Here is a 12,744-nt window from a genome sequence, read left to right on the forward strand (position 1 = left end):
GAGGCGGGAGCAGACATTGTGGAGAATAGTCAAGTAAATGCGTGAAGCAGCTCAGTTAGACTGATATTGTTTTGAGGTCAACCCTCCCTCCCTGGTCGAAAAAAAGGTCTGCCCCTCGCATGGCGGTTTGTGTTTCGTCCGGAGATCGCAGAGGCGGTCAGGTTAGGGTTTCTAGTCCAGTGCGGCGCCTTCGTCACCGCGACCAGGTTGAGATCTTGGTGCTAATCCTCCCCTGGTGATCGCAAACCATTCCCAAGAGTGATCCCCGTCCCATCCACCAAAGGCCTTCCATGTGATCCTAGGGCATACGATCGTAAAACACGAACCCTAGGCGGTGAAGAGGGCAGAGCTCGGGTCGGAGGTGAGATGGAGGATGTGGAAGGGTTGATGAAAGGGCTGAGGCTGTTGGAGGAGGAGAAGAAGGGGTGAAGATCAGGATCTCGATGAGGGAGAAAGGGAAGAGTGTGGAACTGCAGGCGGTGGGGAAGATTCTGTTGGATCGGGTGGCACACCCGGAAGCAATCCACCTGTCTCTAGGGCGCGTCTGGTGCCCCATCAAGGGTATCGACTGCAAGGAAGTGGGTGAGAACTTGTTCATGTTCACATTTTACCATGGTACGGGAAAGAGGAAAGCGCTGGATAATGGTCCGTGGATGTTGACAAAGATCTGGTTGTAGTGGAGGATTTCATACTCAGCAGGAGGATTGAGGACTACGAGTTTAATAACATCCCGATCTGGGTGATAGTGTTCAACCTTCCACTGGGAATGATGAACGTGGACGCAGCGGGGGACATTGGAAATTTAGTTGGTCAATATGTGGAGGAAGATACTGGAGGTGATGGTAATGCCATTGGGAGGTACATGAGAATCAAAATTCGCATGAGAATTGATAAGCCGTTGATGAGGGGCTTCACACTGGATGGCGGGGAGGGGGACAGTGGAGAAGGGAAGAAGAAGGAGAAGGGAAGCGAGCCGCAGGAGGGGGAGGAAGGTGGATGGTGTCGTTTTGAGTACGAGTTTATGCCGGACTTCTGCTACACATGCGGCGTCATAGGACATGGAGAGAAGGACTGCACCATCATTCTGCAGAAAGGGGAGAATCCACAGTTTGGGAAGTGGTTAAAAGCTGATATGAACTACAAGAGGGGTCCTTAGGAGGATGGAGGTTGGCGGACTGGAGGAAAAGGGGGTGGAGGCAGCAGGAGCTATCGCTTCAATCAGCCGGCTAGGAGGTCAGGGAGTGGCAGTGCTGGTCTGTCTTGGAGGAAGGACGGGTCACGCGGTAAAGGAGGTGGAGGTAGTAATGTGGAAAAAGGGGAAGAGGTCAACAACCCATCAAAAGTTAGCAAGGGTAGGGAGAGGGAACGTACTCCACGACAGCTCTTACTGGGGGATGGAGACACTGGTCCGGAGAGCCAGAGGAGGTCGGGGAAGGTGGCAAGAAACACGAGCGTAACAACAATAATAGTGAAGCTGCCAAAGGAATGGAGGTGGACAAACAGTTACTGGACGCAAATCGTAAGACCAGTGAGATGGCAAGTCAGGGGAACAACAAGCATAAGCAAAGTAAGAAGTACAAGAAGGTGGCGCGGGGGGACAAGGCCATGGTCGATGCTACAAGAAGAGAGAAGGTGTTGGGGGATAAGAGAGGCAAGAGGACGGTGTGGAGGAGAAGGACGGGAAGAAGGGAGGTTGATGGAAGGAGTAGGAGGAATGGAGATGGAGGGAGAGCACGTGGAGTCAGACAACACTAATGGTATATCAGCCGGGCTACTAGAGCAGCCCCGCCGGGCACAATGAAAATCATAAGTTGGAACTGTCAGGGACTCGGGAACGGCCTGATAGTTCGTAGCCTCCTTGACATGGGGAGGAAGGAGGAGCCCAATATTTTGTTCTTAGCTAAAATTAAGATGACGGTGAAGGAGCTGGAGAGGTTTAGATGGATGCTGGGACTAACAAACATGAACGCTTGGAACCCTGATGGGAGGAGTCGAGGTGTGGCCATGTTTTGGAGAAGAGGATTTGATGTGACACTGAGATCGTATGGCCGGAGGCATGTTGATGTGGATGTATGCGAGGAAAATGGTATGGTTTGGCACCTTACGGGAATCTATGGGGAGTTAGTGGCGGAGAGGAAGATTGAGACGTGGAGGATGTTGAAGATCCTCGGGCAGCAACATCAAACGGGCAGATCGTGGCTATGTATGGGCAATTTCAATGAGATACTTACATGGGACGAGAAGCGTGGGGGTTCAGTTCGGTCACAAGTATGCATGGACGAATTTTGGGAGGCGTTGGAAAGCTGCGAGCTAACTGACGTAGGTTACACGGGTAACAAATACACATGGCGGAATCATAGCAAGGAGTTGGTGTCATACATCTGTGAAAGACTGGGTCGTGCAACAACGAATATATATTGGTGTGAAGCATTTCCTGAATTCTCTGTGATTAATGGGAACCCTAGACACTCTGACCACCAGCCTGTTACTGTGTCCACTGAAGGCAGTATGGTCCACAATGGTGTTCGAAGCTTCAAATTTGAGGCTTGGTGGTTACAGGAGACGGGGTGTAGGGAGGTGGTGAAGGAGGCATGGGATGGAGCTACTGCCACAGGTGGGGGAAGTGTGAGCCAAGGACTAAAATCCATTGTTGGGTCTATGAGGCGGTGGCAGAAAGAGGTGGTGGGTGAGCTCGAGGGAAGGTTGAAAAAGGCCCGAAGCGCTCTGGAGGAATGCATGCATGCCCTAGTAAGTGAGGAGAAGATTAGGGAGGAAGCTGAGTTGAGGTGTGTCGTGGAAGATCTGGAGGAGAAGAAGAATACGAAGGCAAAACTGAAGGAAATGTGCCCTAGAAGCAATAATAAAATTATTATTTCATATTTCCTTATATCATGATAAACGTTTATTATTCATGCTGGAATTGTATTAACCGGAAACTTGATACATGTGTGGATACATAGACAAAACACTGTGTCCCTAGTAAGCCTCTACTAGACTAGCTCGTTAATCAAAGATGGTTAAGTTTTCTAACCATGGACATGTGTTGTCATTTTATGAACGGGATCACATCATTAGAAGAATGATGTGATGTACAAGACCCATCTGTTAGCTCAGCATATTGATCGTTCAGTTTTATTGCTATTGCTTTCTTCATGTCAAATACATATTCCTTTGACTATGAGATTATGCAATCCCCGGATACCGGAGGAATGCCTGTGTGCTATCAAACGTCACAATGTAACTGGGTGATTATGCTCTACAGGTATCTCCGAAGGTGTTTGTTGGGTTGGCATAGATCGAGATTAGGATTTGTCACTTCGAGTATCGGAGAGGTATCTCTGGGCCCTCTCGGTAATGCACATCATAAGAAGCCTTGCAAGCAATGTGACTAATGAGTTAGTTGCAGGATGATGTATTATGGAACGAGTAAAGAGACTTGTCGGTAATGAGATTGAACTAGGTATGAAGATACCGACGATCGAATCTCGGGCAAGTAACATACCGATGAAAAAGGGAATAACGTATGTTGTCATAACGGTTCGACCGATAAAGATCTTCATAGAATATCTGGGAGCCAATATGAGCATCCAGGTTCCGCTATCCAGAAATAAGAGAAGGATGGATGTACAAGCCTCCTCAGAGATCAGCGACTCTCGGCCGTCGGATCGATTTGCTTGATGCGTTTCTGGGCGTCGGATCAAGATTTGGATGAACCCGGGCCGTCGGATCCGAGATGAACACTGCTGGAATGAATAGTAATGTCAGCAAGATGTAAATATCGTGCCCCCACCGGGGTATTTTGGTCATTCTGCATACAGGCGTATAAAAACCAACACCTCCTGTGGACAGCTCCTCCCGCACTCGTGCAGCATCCCGATCCTTTTCCTCGCGCAGCTCCCTCTCCTTCCCCTCCCAACCCTAGCCGCCGCTACCTAGCAGGCCCTGCGGCCGCCGCCGCTACCCTCCTCTCCTCCCCGTTCCTCTCCAGCCGCCGAGCTCGCCGCCATCGCTGCACTCCGGCCAGATCCGCTCCTCACGGCCGCAAGCACTCGCGCGCGACCCCTCCCCGCGGCTAGGGTTTCGGCCGCCTGCAACTCCGGCGAGGTGAGCTCTCCTCTTCCCTCGATTCATGCCCTCTCCTCTCCCCTTCTTCCTTCTCTCCCCGCCCCACTCGCTTATTTCTTCGATTCGGTGCTGCAGCCACCATCCTCCCATGGACGAGGACGACCACCACGGCCCGCACATGGTCGAGCTCGCCGTCGTCTGGTCCGGTGCGGTGTTGGGCCAACGACCTCCGCTTCTCTTCTCCATGGACAAACTTCAAAAGGCAACAGCAAGCCATATCAAGGGAGGGGATTGAAGTCACCCCACTTCAAATCCATGGGCGCCATCCACAAGAACTGGACATCTTGGAACTGTTGTTGGCGGAGGGCGACGCAGATTTGCGAGCCTTGTGGCGCAGGTAAAAATTCCTCACTCTTTTTTCTCTTTTCGTGTCTTCTTATTTCCCATGAGAATATGAGTATTTGCTGCTCCATCCCTTAATTTGGGAGAGCGATAGCTAGAACTTGTTGAAGTGAGCATATGAATATTTGCTGCCCCATCCCTCAACTTGGGAGAGAGATAGCTAGAACTTGATGAAGTGAATTATAAAGAGTAAATTGCTACAAGAGGGGAGGTATAGGCGCCTTGTTCTGAACCCAGGGAATTATTTAGAGTCCCATTCAAATTCCCAGGCATGTAACTCAATGATTCAACTCCAACTATATGGTACCATAGTCCCTTCTTTAGGTGATCTTCGGCTAGCTTCATGTTGGGATATCACTGCCTCCTAACGAGCTCCAGGCTTTAGTGTTTTATTTTGATGGACCAATGTGCATCTTCTCCGAGACAGAAAATTAGGGGGAGTGATAGCTCTTGGATAGTATAGCCATTATGATAGAATAATAAATAAAAATGTCGGTTGGCTTATTGCACTGGTCTTAATAATAGAATTTCAGCATTGTAAGAACACCCAAACATGCTCGTGGAAACACCCAAACATTCATATGAACAAGTACATTGGAATTGTTTATCTCAGTGCATCAGAATTGTTTCTTTGGTGCTGACCCTATATGAAAATATTGGATTGTGTAAATACTGCATCACATAGTTTTTTTGTCGATAAACATTTTTTGATGTATAAGCACTACCAAATCAGATTTTGCCAGACTAAGAAATCTACTGCTCGCTCCAGTTTGGTTGTAGTTCTGGATCAGGCTTTTAATTGTTTCCTATTGCTTGTTATTTAATTGTTTTCGTATCTGGGCTACTAAAATTAGTCTGCTTAAATTGTCTACTTAATTATTACAGGCCATTGCCCGAGTCCAGGAAAATTATGTAGGAAATTCCATGCAGACATGCTAAGCAGAAAGTGAATCTTTCTGTTGCAACTTTGTTTGCAAGTAATGATAGAGAATTGTTGTGCTGCAGAATGAAACAAATTTTTGTAAGCAATCTTCTATGCATAGGGTGCTTCTACTCTATCCCAACATGAACAGAAACTTCACCCTCTCCTTGAACCTCCCCCTCTCATTACAAAATTGAAAAAATGATCCATACAAAGAAGTGATCACCACGTTGAGCCATGGCAAATAGCTAAAATCAATCTAAATCATGAAATGGTATTTTTTTGATATCCTTGAAGTCGCCGAGGATCAGATTTGGTATCACATATATTTTGTGTGTCATCATTTATCAGTTCAAAATTTTTAAAATCGTGTCTAATCAGAGCTGAGTAAAAGCTAGCAATCTTAAGGATAGATGCCATTCTAGGTTTTGTTGCCATTTTCAGGTTTGAAGTAGAATCAACACATTGCCGGTTGCTTTTGTATATGCCATGTTCTGTTTCTTGGTTTGCCTTGTTTTATTTCTTGGTTTTTACTTTCTGCTTGATAGCTTGTTTCAGTTTGGACAGGGCCTCGACGCTCTCATCTCGGTCTCCTCGCCCCGGGTCTTCATCTTCCCCACCTCCGTCGTGGCGACGCGGGGCGAGGGCGACGAGGGCAGTGCCGGGTTTGACGCCGGACGGGGCGGCAGGGGATGAGGGCGGCACCGTGTTCGACGCCGGGCTTAAGTACCTCGAGGCCGTCAACGGCAACGTGCTCGTGTATCCCAGGTTCATCACGGATCCTTTGACGGTTAGTGCCTCCCTCTATTTTCACCCGATTTGAGACTTCTTTTTGCTTGGATTTTGCAACAGTTGTTTACTGTCAGAAGAATCACATGACGGACAGATTTCACTAGACACGATTCTCCGGCGGGTAGCTGCACACAACCACAGGAGGAGGTGGTGTTGTGGAAGAATACGGCCTCGGCAAAGCCATACTCTTGCATCTCTTTCAACTGGTAAGATGCTGCCTTCTCTCTCAATCCTTTTGTTGATTATTAAGTTCAAATTTCCATTGCTGTAATTTAAATGCCTCTGAATCTGACGAGCAATGCTAGGAAAGTGAGTCAATAATTCATAGAATTATTCCCCCAAACATATGCTTGATTAGCGTACTACAGCTAGAAGAACAGAAGAAAAATTGTTCGGGGCAAGTGGTTTGATTGCTTGCTTGTGTAAAAAACATGCGGATGCATATGGCTGTTGCCTTTCCTGTGTGTCTGCAGCTGCTGGTAGTAGCAGTGTAGCCTCCCTCCCTCCCTCTCTCTCTCTCTCTCTCTCTCTTGTGTGTGTGGGTGTGTGTGTGTGTGTTCAAATTTGCTGTTCATATGCCCAGGACTCTGCTTTTTGATATAATACTGAGATTCAAGTTGTGGTTTCCTGCTTTATCTACATGATATGTGATTTGCACTGCATCAAGTTGAGGGAGTCTTAATATTGTTTTTGTTGTTGGTGCAGGTATGACATGGACATTTGTATGATGGTGGACAGGCACCTTAATAGAAGTGACTTATTGAGCCTCGCTACCACCTGCCGTTGGTTTCTCCGGCTCCTCATGAGGTTTCCTGCGTTGTTAATCAAATATTCTGATTATTTGTTTTGTTTGATAGTTCACCAAATACCCAAATTGTAATTTCAGGAGCCATTTATTTTCTTGTGATAATATAGTTGATCTACAAGCAGCAAGCAAAATTGTTGTTAAAAAACTTATCTAAAGGCCAACATGAATCATCAAGACTGTCAAATGAGACTGGGCCATACCTTTTCCAGGTCAAGGTATGTATTTACAGTACATGATACATTTTTGCTTTCATCAAGATGAGGATACTGTGACTCTTTGTGTGCGTGCGTGCTTGCCGGAGGTGTTAAATCAGCTAGATCTGCCTTGCCTTGCCTTGCCGGAGGTGCCCAGAAGAGATTCCCTGAGCATGATGAGGTTTTAGGCTCAAGACAATGTAGATTCATTCTTGCTTTAATTATGAATATACGTCGACTTACAGGGAGCTTTCTATAACATTCTTGCTTTTACTCGGGTTGGATGGGTTTGTTATTTTAGACTATAATTATGAATATACGTCGACTTACAGGGAGCTTGCTCGCTCTTCAGTTCTTTTAGCTACGATCGTGGTCCGGTCTGCAGTTCCTGTCTGCAATCCCTAAAAAAATTATCCAAACGAGTGGTGCAACGCAATACACCTTATATTTCGGACTTTTTCTCAAAAATCTATACACCTTATATCAAGGAACGGAGGGAGTATATTATGATCATGCTATCTCTGCTTGTGTTAAAGGAGCCCTTAATGATACTTAGCTCTAAATTTTATATACTACTTGCTCTTCAACAACTGTATATACTATGAACGGTCTGGTCTTGTTTTGTTCATAGCTTGCTTCACGATAGAGTTGAATTATTTCTGAAAAAGGTTATTCCATGTAACACCTTGGGTTTCCAGTTTTGTTGATGGTAGTGATTGTGCAGGCACTTTGGTACCTGAGAGCAAAGAGGAGGGTGAGAAGGGTGAGAAGAAATGAAAGAGGAAGAAGAGGAACAAGAAGAGCAAGGAAGACATTGCCTGGGTCGATCGGCTGGAAGATTGAAGGTGTTGCAGAGCCTGCTACCCAATTCCAACAAGGTCACTCCATTTTTCCTTCTTTCTTTGTCCCTGAATTTGGTGCTCCTGCGTTTATGTTTGTGATGAAATTAATGGGTTCATGTTTGCATTGGTCTGCGGGGTTAGGCATCAATTCTTGATGGGGCCGTTGAGTATCAGAAGCAATTGCATCTCCAAGTATAGGTCATTAAGCATGCCTGGATTCATTTGGATGATGATCTCAGTTTGAGGGAGATATCGGTCTCATTGATGACACATGCAAGTAAAATCTCTATGATCAGGGGTCCAGTTGGGTCCAGTGCTTAGTTAATTTCTCAAGATATTAATGCATTTTTGCATTCTAGGGTTACAATGGCGAGTAATAAACAAGACAGACCATGCAGATATGAACTTTTTATTCTGGGATTGTGCTAAATTTCATGCTTCTGACTCCAGCAATGCATTTTTTTTCATGTACCATCCATTTAGCTAGAAACTTGGGATAACAAAGGGAACTTTCTCACTTTTTCCGCTCTTCTCAGATTTTAGATTGGGCATATAGACATGTGTGTCACAGATTGAATTTGAATTCGAGTATAAGATTAAAATGGGGAATAGATCATTGTGCCATGTTCAAAATTAGAACTATAGGGAAGAAGGAAAATTATCAATTAGGATGTTGTGTTGTTTCTGTGTAAATATATGCCATGCTAACTTGATGGTTAATATACCGAAAAAGGGTTTCCCCCCGCTTTGTATTCCAAAGCAAACCACCATTGACACATCGCAATGCTGGGGCGAGCAGCACATCAAGCCCAAAGAAAAAGAAGAAGAAAGGAAGAAAAAAACTAAAAACGGCAAAGATACAAGATACCAAAGGAGCCACTAACAAGACTCGAATACACCAAGCACAAGCTTGAACATCGAAGCCCTCGGCGAACAGGAGCCAACACACGCCGCGGCTGAGCCAAGGTAGATCCCGCTGCAGGAGGATTGTCACGCTCTGTCATCCCCCTTGGGCCAAGCCATCCGGTCCGCCATTCGTCTCTACCTCCGAAGAGAGCCCCCTGCCCTCTAGTCCTGGATCGGAGGACACTACGCCGTCGACAGGCAGAGTCGCTCACCCCTGAGCTCACATGACCAGGACCAACAGGTTGCCGGGAGGGGACGACAAACACAACGACCGCACCAGGCAGCCGCACCACCGAGCATCGCCAACGCCGCGCGCCGGCGTAACATCACCGCAAGTGGCCGAGCATGGACACCACTGACGATATCCGGCAGCCACCTCCCATGCCAAGGCCTCGACCACCACTCCGTCGCACCAAGGTGGTGTCTTCAAGAAGAAAAACGACGCCGGAGCGTCGTCACCACCCAATCCGGAGATTTGGGGCTTTCACCCGGGACGAGGAAGGGAGGGCGAGGGGGGGATTGCGAAGCCGCCTTCAAGAAGGGGAACGACGCCGGAGCACCGCCGGCATCGTGGCCGCAGAGAACAGCCAAGGGGTTTCCCCCAATCCATCCCCCGAGAGGAAGCACCATCGCCAGATCTGCTCCCAGGGCAAACGGGGAAGCCCCAGGAGCCAGCCACGCTCGTCGCCGATCCGCCGCCCACGCGGCCAGGAGCGGCGCACCCCGCATCTGCATCAGCCACCCGCCGAAGGGGGGCCGACGCGCTCCACCAGTGGCCGCCGCCACCACGCCAGGCGCCACCGCGCAGAACAGAGCACACCAAGCCCAACACGCCGCCGCCAGGCACCGGCCCCGCCACCGTTGTCCGCCGCCGCGCCGTCACGCCCTCGGCCAGCGCCATGCCGCCGCCCGCTGATCCCGACCCGCGTCGGCCCTAGTGAGCAGGGGGAAGGAAGGCCCCGCCGCCGCCGAGGCTGACCGGGCTTCGCCCGTCAGCGCGAGCCGGCGGCGGCGAGGGAGGAGTCGAGGAGGAGGGGGGCCTGTTACCGGCGGCTAGGGTTTCCCCTCCGCGTCGCCCGCGGGAGCGACCAGGAGGGGAGGGGGGGGGGACTTTTCCCAACTCCACTTGATGGTTAATATAGGTGTGTAGGATAATGTCACATTTCCGTTGCAACCAGTAACTTTCTCAGATTTGATCAGTTCTGTGAATCAGTTGAACTACCAAAGCAACCACTAGCATCATTTTTATCGAAATTTGTTTTAGTTTACTCAACTTCCTATTCGTTCCTTTTGTATGCTGAACTGAAAGTAGAACTGGTTAAGCACAAGGGCTTGAATTGGTTGAATACATATGAACCATATCATAGGAAGAGATGTTGTGCTAGCTTTAGACAATGCACATTGTTCAGTTCATATATGGTTCCAACAGTTAAATTCCATATCACAGGTTTGTCCAAGGCAAAAAATATTAGTAATACCACATGTATACAGTTGTTGTTTATTCACATGTTTCCGCTTCCATTTTCTTGCCAGCAAGCAACACTGACCTCACACGTCTACTACTCGTTGCATTTGCTATATTGATTTACATTAAAAAAATTGGCTATCATGTATGTGAAGCTTTCTTCTGCTATAAAGGGCTCTCTAGGCTTAATATCTTTATAGGATAACTGAGTTATTGAATCTAAAGGCATATAATCAGTTCCCAACTGATGTATATATATACATTTTTTTCATCCTCAAAATAATGTCACTTACATGCCTTGTCCTACATTTGTGATGTTGCTGAGGAGGTTCAGTTCTTGCAGGCGGGGTAAAACTTGAGTCACCTACAAAATGATTTTTACCATTTGTCAGAGCGGAGGTTTTTCTGGGGTTGTGCATGTCGAGCCTGTTTGGCTGTTTATGAGCAGGTTACACTATAGTCGATCAAGCCCTTGCAAGTTTGTAACGCATTTTTGCATTCTAGGGTTACAATGGCGAGTAATAAACAAGACGACCATGCAGGTATGAACTTTGTATTCTGGGATTGTGCTAAATTTCATGCTTCTGACTCCAGCAATGCATATTTTTTTTTCATGTACCTTCCATTTAGCTAGAAACTTGGGATAACCGAGGGAACTTTCTCACTTTTTCCGCTCTTCTCAGATTTTAGATTGGGTGTATAGACATGCGTGTCACAGATTGAATTTGAATTCGAGTATAAGATTAAAATGGGGAATAAATCATTGTGCCATGTTCAAAATTAAAACTATAAGGAAGAAGGAAAATTATCAATTAGGATGTTGTGTTGTTTCTATGTAAATATATGCCATGCTAACTTGATGGTTAATATAGATTTTGTATGGTTTGTCTCAGATCTGATAGAGAAGAGACCCACCCCGGTGACCTCCTACAGCCATGGTCGATGGCAGCCCCAGCAACGAGGGACTCGCGGTCACAGGAGAGAAGGATCTCCGTACCCTACCAAGCTCGCTGGAGACGGATCCATAGGAGAGCAACCAGCAGCTCAAGTAGTTTTACCCGTGCAACCATCCTGCTAATTTCCTGGACCTGAAGAATACCGACGAGTCGACGGACACAGGACGTTCCTGCAGGCTGTATGTTCTTGTTCTGTTTCTCACTGTCTTCTATTCCTAATTCAATTGCTTCTCAAATAGTTTGTGTAGATTGTATGGTTTGATCATTCACCTGAAGTGACTTTGTTGCACTTTTGATGATTTTTTCTGTATCTGAACTTTTGAATTTTGTACGAATGTGAAAGTCTTGCAACCAAAATAAAAGTACAGGGATCGTGTGCAATTCACATGTTGTGTTGTCTTTTGCCCTGAACAACTAGAGTTAGTTGTCGCTTATTTGTTGTTTGGGCACGACAATATTTGAGGACGACCATTATGTTTAATGGCTGGCGTCCATTGTGGTAACCATCGGAACAATTTTTCAATCTGGGTAATTTGGGAAGAGATGTCTTAGTTAGATATCAACTGCAAAAACTGTATGTTGTCAGTGTACATTCACTGTATCTATAGGACCATGCTGTTGTGAATCATGTATTAAACGAGGCGTACAATTCACACATAGATATTATTTTATTTTAGAGTAATACAAAATTCTTGCTAACAAGTAGTGGGGATTTTGGTCATTGCTCGTATTACTAAATCCTTATTGATTGATGCAACTTTGTTGATTGTAGATGTCCTCCGAGCCTCGTGAAATCATGAGGACAGAAGCTTCCGTGCCTACTTCAACTCTGCAGAACCAATGAAGCTTGAAGTTTACAAGTTGGGGGATGCCAGTGATACTGCTCTTGCACGCTGCTTGCTGCTGTCTACTTGATGTTTTTAAATTTAAGTCAAATTAAGCGTCATGTGTCGTTAAACTTTAGTTATGTCCAGTCTTGCGATTTTGGTTCGTGTGCCTGTGTGCTAAACTACTGTTGGATCTTGGATGCTATGTTTTGAGTCAAGATATGATTATGTACAATCTGTCTATTGTTAAGAAACGATGAGCAATCAGGTTTGTTTTGATAAAAGGAAACTATAGACTATTTTTTTAGGCGAGGAAAATGGAGACTTCTCACTGTGCTGCCAGGAGCGGTGGTGCAACAACGGTGCTGCACGAGATTGAACCAAAGGAAGCTGATCATCACTGTTCTGAAAGGCATTTCTTCTTTTCACCTTCACTGCTTGCTAATAGAAATTATTTGTGTTTGCTATCAGGTCCAGGGGACAAAATTGTTGATTTCTTTTGCATACTCAGATTTTCCCTTCCGCCAGCGAGTTTATCCTTAGCCCTATTCCTCTCTCTCTTTGT

The 12,744-nt window shown here is 46.5% G+C and overlaps 1 long non-coding RNA gene across 8 annotated transcripts; it reads left to right on the top strand.

Moving 5' to 3' along the window:
* Nucleotides 1-3,866: 3,866 nt before the first annotated feature.
* LOC119324806 lies at nucleotides 3,867-12,463 on the top strand. 8 transcript variants are annotated; one of them, XR_005157196.1, is made up of 11 exons: nucleotides 3,867-4,104; nucleotides 4,201-4,462; nucleotides 5,948-6,179; nucleotides 6,276-6,387; nucleotides 6,887-6,988; nucleotides 7,068-7,204; nucleotides 7,908-8,061; nucleotides 8,167-8,302; nucleotides 10,740-10,938; nucleotides 11,290-11,531; nucleotides 12,125-12,463. It is a non-coding gene; the product is annotated as an uncharacterized LOC119324806 (long non-coding RNA). The 8 variants fall into 8 exon arrangements; XR_005157192.1 differs by having other exon boundaries at nucleotides 5,938-6,179; nucleotides 7,908-8,302; XR_005157194.1 differs by having other exon boundaries at nucleotides 6,256-6,387; nucleotides 7,908-8,302.
* Nucleotides 12,464-12,744: the final 281 nt, after the last annotated feature.

The sequence above is a fragment of the Triticum dicoccoides genome, chromosome 6B (assembly GCF_002162155.2).
Source record: "Triticum dicoccoides isolate Atlit2015 ecotype Zavitan chromosome 6B, WEW_v2.0, whole genome shotgun sequence".
Taxonomy (NCBI): Eukaryota; Viridiplantae; Streptophyta; class Magnoliopsida; order Poales; family Poaceae; genus Triticum; species Triticum dicoccoides.